Source organism: Sander lucioperca, chromosome 14 (assembly GCF_008315115.2).
Source record: "Sander lucioperca isolate FBNREF2018 chromosome 14, SLUC_FBN_1.2, whole genome shotgun sequence".
NCBI classification, from domain to species: Eukaryota; Metazoa; Chordata; class Actinopteri; order Perciformes; family Percidae; genus Sander; species Sander lucioperca.
The window spans coordinates 21,912,725-21,930,616 of NC_050186.1; the positions used below are offsets into that span (position 1 = coordinate 21,912,725).

Sequence of the window (17,892 nt, forward strand, 5' to 3'; positions counted from 1 at the left end):
TCCATCATGAAAAAAAGTCCCTGGTACTAGCCATCAGGTACTTTTTTTAGCATCACCTCCGTCGAGGTTCCAAGCGAGTTGAGGCGATACCAAAAGGTGACGTGAAAACCTGCAGACTACTGATTGGTCAGAGAGAATCGTCACTAATCACTGCGTCATCATTGCTAGCGACAGACGGGGGTGTCCTGAACAAACCCGCCATTTAAAAAAAGTTTAGCCAGCGGTGTTTTTTTTTGCTGCCTCTACCTTCTTTTGAAACAAAATTTGTCTTCTGGCTGTGGCAACAGCCACATGCCGAGAAAAAACAACACACTTTCGACGTCCTGCGGCGTCGCTATGACAAACAGCCATGCTCACCTCACGCATGAGGCGGTACTAAATCTGCAGAGGAAAATGAAGAACGGGGCACGAGGCCGAGGCCGAGCCGAGCTGGTACTAGCAGTGGGTAAGTGCCATTAGAGGTAAAATGATGGAGTACTGTATTTGCAAAACAAGGTTGTTTTTCTTCAGTGTATTATACAGTTTGTTCATGTGAAAATCATTCACCAATGCTAATGTTTTTCATGTGGATGTTCCTTCAATAGTCTGGCCACTAAAGTGAGTCAACACTGTACGATGTTGTACTTTAGTGACTCACAGTACACTCTTTTATCATCCTTTCTGCAGATCATTTTGTACGACTTCTATGCTCACGTTACAGTACCATTGGCCGCTTATGCTCACACTGACAAAAAAAACATGGAACCCCCTCACTTCCAATTGATAATTTCAATAAAATGTTTTTCAAACAAGAGAAAGGCAGTGTTACACTGTGCAATTCTTGGAAGAGAATTCCAGACAAGAAAAAGAATATGGTCCTTCAGAGACTTTATAGTCTGTCTCAGTCAAGACTACTAGATGTAAAATACTACTGCAATACTATTAAAACAACCTCACTACAGTTTACAAACCTTTGCCAGCGGTCACGTGTGAAATCAGATCTCAAATCTGCTCAAACTTCAAGACCATTTCAGACATGCCAGAAATGCATCCGATCGTTCCAACAAGAGGAATATTCAAGCAATTAATGTAAAAAGTTAAACAGCTGATCTGGCGGAAATTTTGCTTTTTTTCTCAGTTGGGGTTAATAGGGAGTGTCTGCCCAGCTCATGGTCAGGGAAAGATTTTGACGACTGCTAGTATTGTAGGAGAAAGGATACAAAAATTAAATTGCATAAGAACAAGGTCAGTAAAAACATATTTGTCAAATGGTAAAGAAAAGTCAATTATAATTGCAGGAAAGCAAATGCATTAAGGGACCTACCACAGGTAAAAACAGTCACACTCCCCTCAAGTGGCTACTTGTGTCTGAGACTGATCTTAAAGGGTAACTACCGTTTTTTTCAACCTGGACCCTATTTTCCTAGCCTGGGAAAACCCTGACGAACTTCCGGCAAATTTGAGATTTGCTCTGCAAGTCAAGTCTGTCCATTCAAGCCCATTTCCATTTTTTCTAAATTGAGGCACCAATCACAACCGTTGAGGCGGGCTTTACACGATGACGATAGCACAGCAAGCAGATTTTTGTTTACATTCAACATGATGGCTACCGAAGCGCAGCAACCCGTTGATGCCACTGTCGCTGCCTCGTCACCCGGATCATTGGTCTGATTGGTTGAAGGACTATTGAAAATTGGTCCAGCATTAAGCAAGATCGCTGCAGTCAGCAGCGGCAAAACAAGCTACAATGTAAGCTAATACAAAAGTGCTTGTTTTGCCACTGACAGGCTCAGATTAATATTCTAGTGTCTGACAACATTATGGAAAGGATCCCTTCAGAGATAGACCTTCAAAACCTCTTTGAGACCTTTCAGTTTGACCAGAAACAGCTCTGAAGTCGCTACATTTAAAAAAGCAATACTTTTAGCGTGTATAGAGCCAACATATTTTCACATGTAAATCAAACTATGTGTTTATTTCAATCAAAACTAGAGTTGTGATGGTTGGAAAAGTGGAAAGACGACCCAAAGCGACTTTTCATAGTTTTATTTTGTTTCTGTCAACTTTGAATGAAGTGTATTTTACGATGCTAAAATTACTGTTTATTCACATGGAGTCTGGTGGGTTTAGCGAAAGCAATTATGTGGATGTTTACATGTTTAAAAAAAGGATCTTACTCTTTAACAGAAAGGTCGACCTCCTTAGAAATCCTTTCCATAATGTTGTTAGACACTTACAATAATAATCTGAGCCTGTCAGTGTCAAAACAAGCACTTTTGTGAAGGTAAATACAAGCTGGAAAATTGCCCTATTAACATTGTAGCTTGTTTCGCCGCTGCCGACTGCAGCGATCTCGCTTAATACTGGACTAATTTCAAAGATTGTTGTTCCTCACACAGACACAAAAACATAGGAAAATAGGGTTGAAAAAAGGTTGAGAAAAACAGTAGTTACCCTTTAAGACACTTTTCCCTGATTTTTAACACACAGAAACTCTGCCTCAATGCATAAATCTACTTTTTTTGTTTATATGCTCTTATTTGATTTATTTTCCTCTTTTCCCAGTAAAATTTTTGTCTTTTGGTGCTGCTCGAACACAATTTCCACAAAGAGTGGCGCTGGCCTTCCATTGCCACTAGCTATAACATTTTTTTGTGAAACCCCAGATGCAGACACGAGCATGATCTTTCTGAGCTTCAAGATTAAAGCAAATCCAACAGACGTTTGCTAAGCATGTTGAGTGGGAAAAGTCTCTGATATCTTCAGTCTGCACTGGATCAAATGTCCAGGGTCCTGAGGTAAAAAAAGACCAAATCAGCAGACCTCCTCTAGTAATACTATCGCTGTCCTGAGAGGGATTAAGAGGGGGGAAAAAACTGAGCGGGAGAGATGCGCAATGGAGGAGGGAGGACAAGCTGAAGGTGCTTAATTTAACATGAGAGGCGGCATACAATATTTATAAGTGATGTTTTTTCTGCTAGTTTGACAGCGGTTTACAGTATCGTCACAGGAAGGCAGGTATTCTTTCACACTCTGGTAAGTCTATGCCACCTGTCAGTGTGTCCAGTCATACCAAGTGATTTAGAGCCTTTTTATCTCCAGCAAAAACAGCAGCTATATTTTTATGAATGCAGCCCGTCAGAGGGACTGTTTCGCATCGAGACAGCTTAATTGTTAACAATGTCAGTTCTCAAGAGAAACATTACAGGAGCTGTACATGCACAGGGACCTGTCTCAGTAGCACTGGTGCACAACCAACCAGACTATTTTACATATTCCCACAGTATGGCTGCACGATATGAGGAAAAAATGAGACAACATCTTTGAATATTGCAATAACGATATTACTTGCAAAATAAACAGATATTAAAGTGTCCTCAGTTCTGCCTTTCTGCTGCTTTCAGTATTCTGGTAAAATACAACACATTGATTGTTGAATTTGAAACAAATGTAAGGAAATCATTTCCAACATTCTTTTATTGAGCAAATTGAACACTGAATTGAATATAAAAGGCACCAATACAAAAAAAGAATGACAAGTTACATTTTAAAGTGCAGTTTTCTACTGATATTTCCTTCCAACTAACACAAAAAAAAATCTCTGAGTGTCTTTGTGATATGTCGCAGCCTCTCGCGATACAGTTATTGCACTAGTTGATATTGCAATGACGATAACAAAAAAACGATATATATATTGTGCAGCCCTATCCCACAGTGCACGGATCAAGTGAAAGAGCAACAGGACCTCACATACAGTGCAAAGAAAGATGAACACCCCTCTACTGGAAACCTAACAAAGGACAGCACGAGTTCAGTTAAGGTACAGTCCTCGTTTCCTCCTTCGGAAGATACATCCAACTTATAATACAAAGAGACTCTTTAGGCGGCACTTCAGCGGCACCTCAGCTCCCGCTTCTTTCATCTGTGAACACTCGGCTGTCTACTGACACAACCAAAGAGAAATATACAGTGTAAGAAGAGTGCTGATGGGGTTCAGCTGCCGTTTGTTGCCTCATTAAGCTGCTTCTTGTGTCTCTGTCTCACAACCAGTGCTTTACTTTAGCATAACAGAAAACAGACTCTCCCTTTCACTCCACATCATCCGAGATGCTTTCACTTCTGTTCCCTTACTTGTCAGAGTTGTTATAAGGACATTAAGTAGCTAGTGCTGCCCTACAGGCCATGATATCGCTGCGTGGTGTTGATATGATTGTTTATCATCATCAGTGACTCAACAATTACTTCTTCAAGCGGATATTTGTCACTTTCAAGAATAAAGGATTTACTCAGGATTTGCTTTGTTGGAAGCAGAGCTCCAAAGATTAATCGATTAGTTGTCAACTATTAAATTATTTGCCAACTATTTTGATAAATCGATTAAATCGGTTTGAGTGTTTGTTTTTTAAATGAAAAAACGTAAAAGATGTCTCTGATTCCAGCTTCTTAGATTTGATTATTTTTTTGTTTTTTTTACTCCTCTATGACTAAGTAAACAAACTGAATATCTTGGGGACAAAACAAGACATTTGAGGACGTCATCTTGGGCTTTCGGAAACAATGATCGACATTTCCCCCCCACTTTCTGACATTTTAGACCAAACAACTAATTATTTCGATTAGTCAAGAAAATAATCAACAGATTAGTTGCAGCCCTAGTTAAAAGACATGATTTCTGAAGAACAGACATCGATCAAATCTGATTAAATCCCCTCCCAACCAGCAGATTGTACTAAACTGGGCCATGACTGAACTGGAGAGCAACAGCATAAGATAGACAGACAGTACAGCTTTATATCCAGAAAGTGCTGTAGTACCCCTAAACTTGATGCCAGCACCCCTAAAAAATAAGTGCCAAAAAAAAAATGTCTGCGTTAATCTTTTGAGCGCTAAAGGAGTTCAGCTTTGGGAATATCACAGCATCGTGAAACTAAACAGATCATTCAGAAAAACATTCGGAGCCATTTTCAGAAAATAGTGCTTCTCGGCCCATTAGACAAAATCGCATACATCTCTAGTTTTCAAAAGATACTGCATTTTAATGTTAAAAATGCTTATCCATAGATAAATATCCGAGTTAATTTATAATACCACCTCACCTTTGTACTCATGGCCCTGTGGCTCAGCATTAAAGGAAGTTTTTTTCAGAATTGTTGGTGTCTTTCTAGTTACATAATTCAGTGTTTCCCCTGATGTTAAAATGCACAGTTAGCAGAGTAGAACATGCATTGATTTAACATTTTATTTTGCCAAAGTTTGAGAATTTTATTCAAAACGTGACCAACATTTGAATAAAAGAAAAAAAAACATGCTAGGAGGGCACTCAGAGCGCAGACCTCAGCCAAGACCACGCCCCATCTCATAATGTTAACGAACGTGAAAAGATAATTGGTGTATCTGTCCTGTGATTCGGATCCGCTCCAAAATGTTATGGGTTCTAACTTGGCCCATGCTACACCCTTCCACCAAGTTTCATGAAAATCGGGCCAGTAGTTTTTTCCGTAAGCCTGCTGAAGAGAAACAAACCAAGCCGAAAACATAACCTCCTTGGCAGAGGTGACTATAGACAGAGTACAGTAGGTCAGTGATCCATTATACATCATCTGACTTTATGTTAGATTGCCTTGAAAAGCAATACAGACATTAAAAAAAACAGTATTAATCTTGTGGGGTTTTTTCTCCTTAATGATAGGTTATAGATTCAGGGCTCAACAGAACAAAGATGAAGTTGGTCTGTTTCTGTGAAGTCCCTCCCTGCTATTACCAGCTTTTATGATGAGCATTGATTATGAGGCATGGCGCTTCCTCTCTGCTTACCGTAACAATTCCAAAAGATGGTTAACGACTTACAGTATCTCTACTCCACCAATACCGCACTCTGCTGCACATAATTACCAATTTTTCAAGTAAGCAGCTCTGCAATGTGCTTCATAATCAGTTCTGCACTGTAAAGATGTGCGGTAATATAAACTTGTGGACGGCGGCGAGACAGAGAAATTACATGGCAGCCGAGGTATTGATTTCATTTATCTCCGCCAGTGCCGGGACTTGTAAACAGGTGTCTGCTGATTCTGTTGGCGTGAGTTATTCCACGCTTTGCTGGTAATGCAGAGGGAGAGTAATGCAAGGAGACATATGAAGGGCATCCTCACCCCCAGCAGCCACCGCAGAGGTGCATCTTATCCGCCTCGCTGTCCCGGCGGCCAGCTGTGCACGACTGCTTGTACCGGCCAGGTGTGAATGAATGCAAAGTAGCTATATGAATGTGAAACAGGCCGTAGATGATAAAGAACATGTGCGCCTCGAAAAACATCCCCTGGTGAATAAAATGTTAAAAGGTGACTTTTAAACATCAATATATCATTGTCAGAGTAATTAAAAGCACTTGGTGTTAATTACCGTCAACACATGAGACCACAATGGAGACACCTGACTGCAACTCACACCAGCACGGCTTTTGCTGATGAAGTTGTTTCTAAAAAAGAAAAGAAAAAGACCACATTTCTTATAATTGCTCTGTGTTTTAAATGTCCCATGGCATGAAAATTTCACTTCATGAGGTTTTTTAACATTAATATGAGTTCCCCCAGCCTGCCTATGGTCCCCCAGTGGCTAGAAATGGTGATAGGTGTAAACCGATCCCTGGGTATCCTGCTCTGCCTTTGAGAAAATGAAAGCTCAGATGGGCTGATCTGGAATCTTCTCCTTATGAGGTCATAAGGAGGAAGGTTACCTCCCCTTTCTCTGCTTTTCCCACCCAGAGAATTTGGTCCACCCATGAGAGAGAGACATCATGGCTTTCAAACAAGCAAAGTGGCAGTTGGTCAAGGCCACACTCCCACCCTCCACCTTGCCCCCCTCTCTCCTCCTCAATAGCTACAGACAGAGAAATGGCACATCCTAAGGAAAGCTCATTGTGGGACTGGCTCTAGTGGCTGTAATTCTGCACCAGGGCTGAATTTCGGGAAAGAGACTTCAGATACAGTATTAGGGGACCACTGAGGCCTATATAAAAGAGACTTCAGATACAGTATTAGGGGACCACTGAGGCCTATATAAAAGAGACTTCAGATACAGTATTAGGGGACCACTGAGGCCTATATAAAAGCATCCAAAAAGCAGCATGTCATGGGACCTTTAAAGAGGATAAGGTTAACTTTATTGATCCCACACCGGGAAAATCCACTTGTTACTGCAACTCAAGAGTGAAAACAGCAAAGAAAAGAGTGAAGTTAAAAAGGAAACAAAAATACAAATAAAATAAAGCTATATACACCTTTCACTTATACGGATACGAAACTATTCTTGAGTCAAAGATTTTTGTATGGTTTTAAACATGGCTGCACCGAATAATAACTACTTTCATTCTCAATGAATCTATCAATTCTGAGTCTGATCTTCAAATTTCTTAATTTGTGTCACTCACAGTCCAAAACCCAAAAGGTATTCAATTCACAATGATGTAAAACAGAGAATAGCAGCAAATCCCTCACATTTGAGAAGCTTAAAGTACAAACGCTATTCATTTATCCATCTTTAATGATGATTAATCAGTCATCAAAAATTGTTGACGGTCTAATTGTTTCAGCACTGGAGAATTAAGAGATTTTTCCTACAGCAGAAAAGAAAAACGTTTAAGCTACTCAAAAACAGAACTCTCTTCCTACTCTGTGTCGTAAAGTTAATAGTTTCTTTTACTTAACTGTCCTCTTAGTCACCTTCTCATATATTTTCCTCTCCCTTTTCATAGACTCTGCGGATGTCTAGAACAATGGTACACTGTGGGCACAAAACTAATAAAACTACTATACATAATTAATATTCCCTGAAGAAAGCAGCGCTTCATAATCTGTTCTACATTGTTAAGTCGAGAGTTAATAAAGACTAGTGGCTGGCGTGGCTACAGAGAAATTACAAGGTATTGGTTGTACTTCATCACCAGCTGCTGTGAGTCACAAACAGGTGTCGGATAAAAGAAGTGATTCTTTTTTTCAATGGGCCTCTTTTGTGTTCAGCAGCGGGGGAAGAGAAGTAGAAGGTGACACATCGGTGTTACCCACTGTCACTGCAACCAAGTCACAAACAAAAACATGTTTTGATATTATTCGATTTGGTACCACTGGATCTTAAAGCAAGGGCCAGTAAACTATCAAAAACAGCCTGTCAATCTACAGCCATATCCTGAGCAACAACATTACACAAGCAATAAAAAGTGGTCAAGTCAATGGTCAAAAAGGCTCATTTTATAAAATATAACATGTTGCAATGATGAATAGTAAGACATCAGATCTTGTACTATATCTGTGAGAAACTGTCCAGGGACTATAAAAGCAGTGTTCTCCGCCATATGTGATAAATAAGATTTATTTGCCAACTGCAACAACTGACTTGGCCAACTCAAACAAATGAGAAACTTTAACACACTGGCCCTCATTTACGAAACGAACGTACGACAGAAAAGAAGCGTAAAACCGGCGTACGGTCATTTCCACGCAAAGCTCGGCATTTATCAATATGGACGTGAGCGGAGGCTAAGTCATCAGTTGATCACTTATCGGCAATGGCAGATCCGGCTCTTTTAGAAGACCTTTATGCGCTCTATCGGATTGAATAACCCTCGTGTGGTGGTGTTCATATTTTTGTTACACAGCCAATGTTCCCGGGTCTGGTGGACCCACCACATTATTAGGCTTTTAAATCAATACAGCCATAACAATTTATGTAAAAATACTTAACAGATCAGAACAGAGAACTCAATTGCCAATGATATGATCATAAATGTGATCTCACAGGGGTAAATGGCAAATGTGAACCATAATTGATGTATATATCATCATTTTCGTTTTTTGTGAGAAAACAAGGAAATTCAATTATTAAAAAGGTAAAAAAAAAATAGAAACAAGATTTGTTATCATTGGTGCTTATTTCTTAGAACTTAATCAGAACAGCTGAAAGTGCTTGAAATGTAACAATTTTGTAACTTTGTGTGGGAATAGCAGGTGCAGAAAGACAACATAGTTTCATAGCACCTACAATTAAATACACTCGGGTCCATTCCGCATTCTTTCTATAGCCTTTAATACCAGTTTTCAGGCTGCCAAATAGCACACACATTAGTGCAAATGAACTGACTATGTGGGGCAGTGGTTAATCCCCTAATTAAGGAAGCGAGCTAGGGACTGGGAGGTCGCCGGTGCAATCCCCAAACCGGCAGGATAAAATCTGGGTGGGAAAGTGAAAGAGCAGCGCTTGTCCCTCCCTCATTACCACCACTGAGGTGCCTTTGAGCAAGGCCCTTAACCCCAACCGCTCCAGTGGAGTTTTTAGTGGCAAAGTGCTGAAAAAAGCATGTAAAAACTAAATCTTGAAAAGGTAATACTCCATCTTCACTCCCTGTAGATTTGAAAAGGTTGCATCAAAAACCCTATACTAACCCATACACTGCGTCCATTTTGTGCCTCATGCAAAACCGTCTGGAAAAAGAGCTTGCTCACTTCCTGCTCACCTACTGGTCAGAGCTGCTTTAGCCCAACTATAACCAACTCATTAGCTAGTTACGTCTTAATTCATATCGGAATTTGCTGATTGGCTCCGAGACACGTCAAGGAAATAGTTATTACAAAACCCAACAGTCAACACAGTCAGAGTACCTGACCGATGGTAGAGCAGGAGCTGGGCACTAACATCAGAAAGTCTATAGCTTGTTCAACGACATGTTCAATTTCTATACAAATAGACAATATTATACAAAATGTTAATAGAAGTAGAAGTTACCTCCTGCTTCCAGTCCTTTGCTTAACACGTCATGAAGTTATCCCTGTATAAGAGGTCCAAATGTCCGACATTTTGAATGTAATGTACTGGAGGCCACACCCACCCCAAATCGCCTGTCCCGAATTACACCCATTCTCGTCGGGTCACCCTACTTGAACAACATTAACTCTCAGAAAATCTTCACTGTGAAAAAGGACAATTAAAATACGTACCATCTTATTTTTGGATGACTAAATCTATCGTGCATTTTATCATAAAATACCTCATTGGTTTCTATAAAGTTATCTTTAATTACCTTACAGATTACCTCTTTAAGACAAAACATTTAGCTCTTTGTTGTTGGGGATTTTTGTTTGTGCATCAACTCAGTCAAGACGTGTCTCAACCCACAGAGTGTAATGAACAATCGCAAGTTAAGTGATAAATGTGTTCAGATTTAATTATCATGCAACGATTGTCTTGGCACTGATGTGGGAGTAACAGCAAAAACATGTTTGTCTTGTATTGACACGCAGACTAAATAAAGACGAAGATGAAGAGAAAGTGAGCTGTTGATTGTCAGCACACTTGTATACTTGGAAACACAACTGCACTCTCACCCACACAGTCCCATACAAAACCACTAAGAGGTAAAAAATAGTCTTTGCAACAGTACAAGAGCACACAGCCAATCAACTGTTATTGTGTTCAGAGGCTTCCAGCACTCCAGAGGCTACACATTCAACCAGTGAGAATACAGAGCTGTTAGAGCTAAAACAGACATCAGCTTTTGTTTTAGATGCAGAAAAGAGATAAAGAAGAAATCCACCCCCCTCGGATACTCAACACTGTTGTGTGAAGCATAATCAATCTGGAACATTCAGTGCAATCCAGGAGACTTGTAGTGTTGTAATTTTTCATTGTGTCTACCCACTTGTACCTACATTTGCCCAAAATGCAATTCACACAACTCCCTGAGGACGGACATGAACGTTTCATTCAATTGTGGGTTCTTCTTCTTTATAAAAATTGAGCGATAAAAATAACTTACCAGAAAAGAGAGGCCCATTCTCAATACCTACACTTGTGGTTTTTTGTACTAACGTGCACCACAGAGTACACAATATGTTTCTCATGTCTGAAAAATGAACATAGGACACATTTAATCTGCCATCATTGTACTGCCTTGGCTCAGTATTCAGAATTACCAGACCAATAAACAGCTTAGTGCTGAAAGCCCAAGGGGCTGCATAAGGGTAGATTTGTTGCTTCAGGTTGCATGGATTTTAATTGGCCAGTACATCCAGCGGTAAAAGCATTAAGCGCATCTCACAATACATCACAATTGATGTCAAGGACTATTTTTCCCATTTCAAGCCTACCTTCATGTTCGGTACACGTCACCCTCCTCGGGTGAATCTGGCTCCTCTGAAGCTTTTGCAGATACCTATGAAACACATAGAGAGGTACTATCATAATAAGCGGTGAAGCTGTGCGCTACAGCAGAACACTACTGTTAAAGCTATAGTGCGTAGTTTCTGTCGCCCCCATGAGGAATTTTAAGTAATGACAACAAAACGGTCGTCCGCACAATACAAGCTTTCTGTGATGGCACACCGGCCCCACACCTCCCCCCACGCAGTTGCTAGTAGCCAAGGAGGACACGGAGGATTAAAAAAACATGATGGAAACTTCAGAAGAGGTCATTATCTTCACTCGAGTTTCTGCGCGGGAAAGTCACCGGACGACACTAGCGTCTGAACATAGCCACACTGAGAAATACAGAGAGTTGTGTGGAGCCGATTAATTAGCTTTGTAGTAACTCACTTGGCGAAGGCTTGAATGAAACGGACGTTCATTAATATCAAAAAGTTACGCACTAAAGCTTTAAATGAGCACATGGAACACAGCTCCATCACTAGAGCTGGGTATCGTTCAAAAATATTTGATACTGGTTCCGATACCAATACAGTGACTTCGATACTGGTTCCTAAACAATACTTTTTTTAGATACCAATTTTATAAAACAAAAAGAAATGCCAACATAACACATTGCAGCACAAATCTTTTTTTTATTTTCCAGCTCCTACTACGTGAGCCCAGTCTCTGCGACAGGTAACGTCAAATCACAAACATTATGAGATCTTAGTAGAAGCATGCTGCATGCTTATTGGCTCACTGACGCTGATGAGATTTACCCCTCGTGTATTGAAATTGGGTATTGAATGACGAGGCATTTTTCGATACTTCAGAGGCAATTCGGTCGGTGCCCAAAAGGTATTGAATACCTAGCCCTATCCATCACTAGTCATGTTCTATTCCGTCCTCAGGTACTTCGTCAAAACCATAATGACAATTCTGGAAGAAACTTCTTGATAACAAACTCAAATGTTCAATTTTGCTGCCATTTCTTAACAAAAGTTAGGTTCACATGGGATGAAAGGTGGTGTGGGGAAAAACTTCTCCTCACGACATCCAACAACAAGCAGCTGATAGTTCAGTTCTGCTTTTCACTCATAAGCAGAGATTCCAGCTGTATCATAGTCTTACTTTCAGCTATTCTGTTGTTTTGACCCTAAACTAAAGTTGTGTGATGCCTCCTCCCTGCATTTTTTAGCGCAAGAAGACTAAAGTTTTCAGAATGTCAGGGTTTTTTTTGTTATGATTTTCATTTAAAAGCAGTAGTGGAATGTAACTTTTGTTTATTTCACCTGAGTGTTTTAATCTCATGCCACTCTCTACTTCTACTACACTACCTCAGAGGGAAATATTGTACTTTTTTAATATACACAAGAGGATCAATAACCTTTTTCACAGCAGATGTTTTCTGCGTCATAGCAAGAAAAGCAAAGCTGTATAACATTACTCCATTTAAGTCACCCAGTATGCCACGTTAGTGAGCCAGCTCTGGAACTTAAACACCTACCATTATTTATTAACTTACACCATTGCTTTTTTTGCTATACCACCTCAAAATGTCTGCTGTAAAAAGGTCTTAGGAGTAGGTTTGGGGTTAAAGTACTGAAATACGTTTTTTGTCTCCTAATTTTCTGAGCCATTGGTTATTCGTTTTAGCACTTCATAGAAGACAGAAACAGTGTTGTCTCAGTTTGACCTCATTCACTGTCACTGTCTGCCTAGCTGTCATTTTTTGTTGAGTTTTCTCCTAAAAGCTCCAGATGAAGCTGACCACTGTTGTTGCTGTCGTTATTGAGTTTTCAAGTTCCACTAAAGAAAAAAAGAAAAAAAAATTCTTTTCTACACTGTCACAGGAAAGTCAATTGAGCTGCGTGAGGACAGTTTGCTCTGATATCGCGGTGGGAACTGCTGATTGTTTGGTTTACCACCTGTGGTGGAAGCCTGGAGAAGATTGCCAGCCACCCGCTGTGGCCGCTGCTGAGTGAGTGATGGTTGTGTTTGGGACTGTGTGTCCAGAGATTGTATGTTTATGCATAAGGAAAGATGGTTTCTGTATGTGAGTCTTATAGTTTAACTCTTAAAGTTGACAGTGTGTGTGTAGCTATTCTATGTAAGCATAGTGTGTGTCTGTGAAAGCACTCACACATGCATTCAAGAGAAAGTTTCCAGGTGTCTGATCTCATGTGTGTGTGTGTGTGTGTGTGTGTGTGTGTGTGTGTGTGTGTGTGTGTGTGTGTGTGTGTGTGTGTGTGTGTGTGTGTGTGTGTGTGTGTGTGTGTGTGTGTGTGTGTGAGAAATCTTGGTAGGCGAGGAGGAGATAGAGAGAGACTTCGAATAGGCAACAAAAACAATAACAGCACAATCTTTGTAGTTTATGGGTCTGAAATTGAATTTGTGCTTCAAACCTTTTTCACCTGCCATGTCACAGCGGGTCACATCATTTCAGCTCCGCCGGTGCTTTAATCTCCAAACCTCCCGCGAACTCGACCCCAGAATGGTTGCAACGAAGCCATTAAACTGTCTCGTCCAATTACATAGCCACTTCATCTGACACACACAGCCATATTCAGCAGGTCACTAGCTGCTCTGTGACAACTGTTAATACACTGGGATTCTCCCTGACCAGCAGCTATCATAAAGCTTTAATGCCCCCCCACCACCACCTACAGTAGAAAGTAGAAAGACAGTAACCCTGGTCATCGCTATTAACACTGCATAGTAGGAGTGTATGTGTGTGTGTCGACTGACTGTCTGTCTGTCTGTCTGTCTGTCTGTCTGTCTGTCTGTCTGTCTGTGTGTCTGTGTGTGTGTGTGTGTGTGTGTGTGTGTGTGTGTGTGTGTGTGTGTGTGAGAGGGGGGGGTCTATCTTGCAGTGCTTCTCCCTTTCCATCACATTTTCTTGTTCTGTTGCTCATTTGTCTCAATTTCCATCTAAGCTGGTGTCTCCCTCGGCTGCTACATTAATATCAGTCCACTTCAGTTTCTATTCAGTTTAGGTCAGTCTAATTTAGTTCAGCTCAACCAGTGCAGAGCCCGTTCAAAACATGCCTGTCCAGAAGGGGCCAAGTGCTTGGCCTCTGGTGTTGCTGCTTAAGGCTTTCTCGAGAACCGCTAATCCAAACAACTTCACACTCGACACTGCGCTTCCTCGGGTCCAGAGCAATATACCTACCTAGACATAGGTGTGTCCCCTAGCAATGCTAGAGTGTACGCATCATTTGCTCACAGCTAGCTATTTGGGACCAGGCTTTTTCTGCAAACAAAAGCATTCCTTCTGAAAGTTACGTCGCTGATCCTTGAAATGTTTGAATTAGCTACAATGTAACATCTCCTGTCTCTCTGTTATTGAATGTACTGTACTGAACTGTATACCCAGCATGCTGCTGGGGGTGTAAAAGTTAATAGGGGTCCCCTCTCACACTATACACTGTGTACATAATGCACTACTAATAAATATGTCCCGTAGATCTCAAGAGCTCGCACTCGACACTGCTCTTCCTTGGGTCCTCCCAAGGGCGTAGCGGAGCATGGAGTTCAAATGGACCATCTGAGCATGGAGCTCGTTTTTCTGAGTTGACTTAAACGCAACGTAGGCGAGTGCGAACGTTACTCAGGTTGAGTCCATTGGTAGACTGGCTACAGTCTCTTGCTGCAAGCGGTAAGGAAATGTAATTAGTCTACGCCTCAGAGAGCTAGGCCTACCTAGCTTTTGATGGTGAATTAAAGAATGAAGCAATTAGCATCAGCTAACGTATGAAATACGGTAGTACAGAGACCAACACGTCTCTCTGGCTCCTATTTAGCTGAAGGCTGTTGTGTGAGTGAGCTTACGCTGCTAGTGCTAGTGCTACTGCTGGCTGTGGACTGTTAAAGTTAGTGAGCAGGCATCTCTGCAGGCTGAGCTGTGGTGTGGTGTCAGGTTACAGCTAGTTGCTACAGTCATTACTATGGAAATAACCACAGCAAATCGTTTTTTGGGGGGAAAAATACTGGACTTCACCAGAAACCAGGAAATAAACAGAGGTATGGATTAACACAACTTTTATGCATTTCTGTCACAGCTACTGCAGTCAAATTTGCTGTGTTCCCTCGGTAGGAATAACTGCACATGGGTAGGCACTTGCAATGACATTTCAAAACATGTTTAGAGGCTAAAAACAAGTTTAAAACTTGCCCTGTTTAAGCCTGTTGGCTGCTAACTCTAGCAGGAGGATAACACGGTGTAGGCAGCACCGATTGTTTTAGTTTTTCTCGCTACTGACAGCACTCCACATTTACAAACAACAGAGCTACGTGTTGAAATCGATCGGAATTCTCCTTTAAGGTGGAAGAAGGCAGTTCTGGTGATTTTGATGACATGCTTTTCGAAGAAGAGGTTGCTGTCAAAAATAACTCCTGATGTTGTGGATGTGTGAGGAGGGAGACAGAGTGCAGTTATAGACGGTGAAGCAAAAGCTGCGAGTGGTTTTGAAGAGGAATTTGGGACCGATGATGATCATGTCTGATTTGTCACAGTTAAGTTTGAGAAAGGGGGCGCCCGGATGGCTCGGTTGGTGGAGCGGGCGCCCATGTATAGAGGTTTGCTCCTCGACGCAGCGGTCCAGGGTTCGACTCCAACCTGCGGCCCTTTGCTGCGTGTCATTCCCCCTCTCTCTCCCCTTTCATTTCTTCAGCTGTCCTGTCAATAAAGGCCTAAAAATGGCCAAAAAATAATCTTAAAAAAAAAAAACGTTTGAGAAAGTTGGTTTGCATCCATGATTTAATTTCAGAGGCCAGTGGTCAAAGTGGAGTGAGTTGCAGTGGTGATGGATTTGGTGGAGATGTATAAATTATGACATAGAATAAAATAGTTGCCACAAGCACAGCTTTCCCTGTAAATCCTGACAACTCATTTTAATTATGTACCACTCTGCCCCCTTTTCTCACCCTCCTTGGCGTCTCCTAGTACCCAGCTGCTCTGATGAACCTCAGTGCCATCCTCCACCTGAATGGGAGACTTCACAAAGCGGCTGCTTGAACCTCAAACTAAGGCATACATTAAAATAATAATACATAACCATTACCATTAGGTTGTGCAACTTAACTTTGAGAACTACATTTCACGCTGAGAGTGATCTGTATATATAGGCCTATATGTATAAGTTAAACTCAACCTATTTTCATTTATATATTTGATTACAATGTTACAAACACAGCTCTGTTACACTTTAGGCTAGTAGATCGTTGATCATCTGTTTCTCCGTGAAGGGGAGAGACAGTGAGAGAGAGAAAAAGAGGTGCTCAACAATCAGCTGTTTTTCCAAAGTCAGCTCTTTAGATAAAATTGTGGTCACCACTAGGTTTTTTCTTGCCTTGTTTTTGGTTTTTGTGATTTACTTGTGTCGGGTTCGCTCTGTGGAATGGATGAGTAGACTGGATGTTTTCTGTTGAGATGCTGAAGCATTGATGTTGGCTATTGTGGAAAGTAGGGCTGCACAATATATCGTTATTTTATCGTCATCGCGATATCAAATGGTGCAATATAGATATCGCGAAAGGTTGCGACATATCGCACTAGACACTACGAGATTTTTTGCGTTAGTTGAAAGAAAATATCAGTAGAAAACTGCACTTTACAGTTTAACTGTCATTCTTTTTTAGTGGTGCCTGTTATTGTCAATTCAATGTTCAATTTGTTCAATAAAAGAATGTTAGAAATGATTTCCTTTTATTTTAAATTCAACAAGCGATTTGTTCTATTGTAGAAGAATACTGAAAGCAGCAGAAATGCAGAACTGAGTACATTTTAATATCTGTTAATTTATCGCATAATAATATCGTTATCGCGATATTCAACAACGTTATCGCATATCGCATATTTTCCTCTTATCGTGCAGCCCTAGTGGGAAGCTAGTTCGATTTTGACAGACTGTACAGACATGACTATAGTTATTCTTAGTTATGTTATTAGGCTGTATTTTCATAGATTGTAATCAGCTTTATTGCAATAAATTCTGTTGATTTGGAGAAAGTGGTTTTGTTTTCAAATTTTAAAAAACCCACAGCTTCCTTTTACTGTTTCTAAAAATTAAGATGCTGTGTGAGTTTGGGCCATGAGTTCTGGGAGGGGCTTTTTTGGTTCATAAAATGTACTGTAATTCACGAATATGTAGGATATTCTTACAGACAGTGCTGTAATCTTACGTTGCAGCGTAGCCTATGTATGTTTTAGTGAAGGCTACTTATTATTATCAGGTGGAGCGTGCGGCGTGAGCTTTAAAGAACGTTATCATTCAGCTTATACAATCACAAAACTCTGTAGACAGAGTAACAAACAATTATACAACATGAGGCAACTCACCTTTGAAGCCTCATTAATCCACTGATCGACAAAACAGTCTCCTTACATCGACAAAGGTCCAGACGATCAAATTACATTAAAATATATGCACGGACAGCCGTTTTTAAATTTCAAATTTTGCGGTAGATGTTCAATTTTCCACTGTATTCTCTTGAGTAAATCATGTTCGTATGTAATAACCTGCCGGCATCCAGTTTTAAAATCACCGCTGCAGTCAGACTTTTTGATTGACACCTCACTTGAACCAATAGGAGCTTCCTTGTCTCGTCCACAGCCTACATTAGCCAACAAGTGCCTGTGGTGAAAGAAGGTACACGCCCCTCTTCTTTTGAGTACAGACCCAGCCATTTGCAACCGGTTGGGCTGATGACGGACAGTTTGTTTAGCCAATGAAATTCTGAACA

The 17,892-nt window shown here is 40.8% G+C and overlaps 1 long non-coding RNA gene across 1 annotated transcript; it reads right to left on the bottom strand.

Annotated features, from left to right (window-relative positions):
- Positions 1-5,564: 5,564 nt before the first annotated feature.
- Positions 5,565-17,560, bottom strand: LOC116047495. The gene is made up of 4 exons (XR_004104393.1): positions 17,489-17,560; positions 11,112-11,176; positions 6,376-6,451; positions 5,565-6,292 (listed from the first exon to the last, which is right to left on the bottom strand). It is a non-coding gene; the product is annotated as an uncharacterized LOC116047495 (long non-coding RNA).
- Between the last annotated feature and the right edge of the window lie 332 nt (positions 17,561-17,892).